The sequence below is a fragment of the Salvelinus sp. IW2-2015 genome, unplaced genomic scaffold (genome assembly GCF_002910315.2).
Source record: "Salvelinus sp. IW2-2015 unplaced genomic scaffold, ASM291031v2 Un_scaffold1366, whole genome shotgun sequence".
In the NCBI taxonomy this organism is placed as follows: Eukaryota; Metazoa; Chordata; class Actinopteri; order Salmoniformes; family Salmonidae; genus Salvelinus; species Salvelinus sp. IW2-2015.
The window spans coordinates 43,884-47,904 of NW_019942860.1; the positions used below are offsets into that span (position 1 = coordinate 43,884).

The 4,021-nt window shown below is 41.1% G+C and overlaps 1 pseudogene; it reads left to right on the top strand.

The window, feature by feature from the left end:
• Positions 1-4,021, top strand: part of LOC112070561 (zinc finger and BTB domain-containing protein 11-like) — a 35,661-nt pseudogene that overhangs the window by 27,736 nt on the left and 3,904 nt on the right.

The following is a 4,021-nucleotide window of genomic DNA, read 5'->3' on the forward strand; positions in this document are numbered from 1 at the left end:
TCATCGAACAGAAAACGGACTATCAAACTTGATGGATATAGGGTAAAGTGTAGGCTCTAAATGGCTCTAAGAGTAAATGGACTACTCCTTGATGATATAGGTAAAGTGTACTCTAAATGGACTCTAACAGTAAAACGACTACTCCTTGATGATATAGGTAAAATGTGTACTCATAAATGGTTCTTCGTCGAACAAGTAAACGGACTGTCTCTTGATTGATCATAGGTAAAGTGTACTTAAGCCACAATCTAAGTTTAAGACATTCTAACCTATACTTGCCTCATTTTTTGTAATAAAAGTGTCGATAAAATGAAAGATTAAGTTTCAAATTTAGATTTGTTAGATGTGGAAAGTCAGACTGGGCGAATGGTTACTATGATGGTACGGTGTAAAGCCCATGGGTGTTCCATATAAGCCCATTCTTAAATACTTCAATTTTTAATTTAATTTCCACTTTAAACATCACCAAACTGACATTTCCTATGCTATAATGTAGATTCATTAATTTCTCCCCTAATAAGTATATAAAAATAAACTGATCATATATTATCATTAAAGTATCATAACGAGGGGGGTTGTCCAATCATATCAAGAGATCAATGTGTAAGGGGTGCATGTAAGGTGATTAGCATGCTAAGGTGTTAGCATGCTAAGTGTTTATGCATGTTAGCGGCTACATGTAGTGTGGTGTTAGCATGGCTAAAGGGTTAATGCTATTTGCATCATTTCGGTTGGGCAAGGCCCATTAAGTGTCATGCTATAGCTGCTGGTGTTAGGGCATGCTAACGCTGCCTGGTTGCAGAAGCCGAACTAATGTGGCTCGCAACTCCGTTACAAAGCACCTGTCACTATGAAAACATGAAAAAAGCGGCAATAGTACTGTTCTGATCCATTTTGGGAACTCGTAGCCAGTATTACACCTCCTCCAAATAGTCAGATGATCTAAGATCATCAAGAAATCTGTCATTTGATTTTTTACGTTTTTTGCCGACGAGAATCTTAGTCGCGCGCAATTTTACATTAACATTATGAGTTTGGTGCAGTATCTTTCCAATATAACAGTGGGGAGAACACAGTATGTTGATACACTGCCGATTTGTGCAGGTTTTCCTTACTTACAAAGCTGTCAGAGGTCTGTATTTTTATCAATAGGTAACTTCAACTGGTGAGAGACGGAATCTAAAACAAAAATCCAAAAATTCAATTGCTATGATTTTAAAACTAATTAATTTGCATTTTATTGCATTGACATAAGATTATTTGATACATCAGAAAGCCAGACTTAATAATTTGGTACAGAACCTTTGTTTGCAATTCACAGAGATCATACGTTTCCTGAAGTTCTTGACCAGGTTTGCACCACTGCAGCATGGGATTTTGGCCACTCTCCCTACGATCTTCTCCAGATCCTTCAGTTTCGGGGCTTGTCGCTGGGCAATACGGACTTTCAGCTCCGCTCCAAAGATTTTTCTATTGGGCTTCAGGTCTGGAGACTGGCTAGGGCCACTCCAGGACCTTTGAGATGCTTCTTACGGAGCCATCTTAGTTGCCATGGCTGGGTGCCTTCGTGTCGTTAGTCATGTGGAAGACACAGCCACGACCCATCTTCAAAATGCTCTTACTGAGGCAAGGAGGTTCGTTGGCCAAGATCTCGCGATACATGGCCCATCCAGCCTCCCCTCAATACGGTCAGTCGTCCTGTCCCTTTGCCAGAAAAGGCATCCCCCAAAGAATATGTTTCCACCTCCATCTTCACGGTCTGGGATGATGTTCTTGGGGGTCTGTACTCATACTTTCTTCTTCCTCCAAACATGGCGAGTGGGAGTTTAAGACCAAGAAAGCTCTATTTTTGTCTCATCAGACCACATGACCTTCTCCCGATTCCTCACTCTCGGATCATCCAGATGGTCATGGCAAACTTCAGACAGCTCTGGAACATGCACTGGCTATTAAGCAGGGGGGACCTTGCCGATGCGCTGCAGGATTTTAATCCATGAACGGGCGTAGCTGTGTTACATAATGGTTTTCTTTGAACTGTCGGGTCCAGCTCTTCTTTCAGGTCATGAACCAGGTCCTCCGGTGTCAGTTCTCGGCTGATCCCTCACGCTTCCTCATGCATTCATTGACTCGGCTCCCCACGAGTGCAATCTCTGCACGGGAGGCCCAGACGAGGGTGACTTGACCGTCAATCTTGAACGTTCTTCCATTTGCTGAATAATTTGTGCCAACAGTTGGTTTCCTTCTCACCAAGCATGCTTGCCTATTGTCCTGTAGCCACCCAGCCCTTGTGCAGGTCTACAATTTATTCCCTGATGTCCTTACACAGGCTCTCTTGGTGCTTGGCCATATGTAGGAGCGTGGAATTCTGTTATCGATGAGTGTGTGGACAGGTGTCTTTTATACAGGTAACGAGTCAAAACCAGGTGCAGTTAAACAGGTAATAGTGGGAACAGGAGGGCCTTCTTAAGAAAAACTACACGTCCTGTGAGAGACGGAAGTTTACATGGTGTAGGTGGATCCAAATCTTAGTCAGCAATAAAAATGCAAATTAAATTTATTTCAAAAAATCATACAAGGTGCATGTTTCTGGATTTATCGTCTTTAGATTCGTCTCTCACAGGTGAATGTGTACCTATAGATTAACAAATTACAACCTCTACATGCTTTGTAAGTAGGAAACTGCAAAATCGGCAGTGTATCAAATACCTGTTTCTCCCCACTGTAGCATGAATGAAGAACAACAATATACGATGCCCCGTAAACCCGGAAGCTAGTCATCTAAGGGAGTCTTCTTCTCTCTCATTTGTCCTAAGGTGTTAGCATGCTAAGGTGTTAGCATGCTAAGGTGTTAGCATGCTAAGGTGTTAGCATGCTAACGCTGGTGCAGAACCGAACTAATGTGCTCGCATACTTCCTTTAAAAGACCTTCACTTGAAAAACATGAAAAAAGCGGCAATAGTACTGTTTGTCCATTTTGAGACTCCGTAGCCAGTATACACCTCCTCAAAATAGTCAGAATGAATCTAAGATCACTCAAGAAATCTGTCATTTGATTTTTACGTTTTTTGCCGACGAGATCTTAGTCGCGCAATTTTACATTAACTATGATGTTTGGTGCAGTATTTTTCAAATATATATATTTTTTGCAAGACAAAACAGACTTGATTGAAAAATCCTTACTGTTGACCAATCACTGACGAAGCGGCGTAGACTGCCTCCAGAAAAAATGTGTGCCCGAACATCCGAAAAACATGTTGTTGTCATGTGTTGTTGTCATGTGTTGCTACCATGTTGTTGTCATGTTGTGTTGTTGTCTTAGGTCTCTCTTTATGTAGTGTTGTCGTGATGCGTGTTTTGTCCTATATTTTTATTTTATTCGTTTTTATTTTTAATCCCAGGCCCCCGTCCCCGTGGGAGGCCTTTTGTTAAGCCGTCATTGTAAATAAGAATTAGTTCTTAACTGACTTGCCTCGTTAAACAAAGGAAAACAAACTCACTGAAGTCCCAAACAAACAGAAACGTCACAATGTCGTCATAGTATACAGTATGCACGAACTCTACCCAACTGTTTCGGCCGGGAAGCACCTTTTAGACTTTTTGTTCTTGCCAATCAATCAAGACATGATTTAGTTGAATCAGGTGTCTTATTGATGGTTAGAACCTGCAGCACACTGGCCCTCTGTGCACACAGACCATAACACACAACTTTCCATTAGCCATCTGAGAGCTCTTTCACATTTGCTGTACTTCAGTTGTTGTTCATTAGTTCAACTTGTCTTCCGAAAGCCGTCTGAAGACCGTTTCAAATCTCCCTTTACACATACAGTGGGGAGAACAAGTATTTGATACACTGCCGATTTTGCAGGTTTTCCTACTTACAAAGCATGTAGAGGTCTGTAATTTTTATCATAGGTACACTTCAACTGTGAGAGACGGAATCTAAAACAAAAATCCAGAAAATCACATTGTATGATTTTTAAATAATTAATTTGCATTTTATTGCATGACATAAGTATTTGAT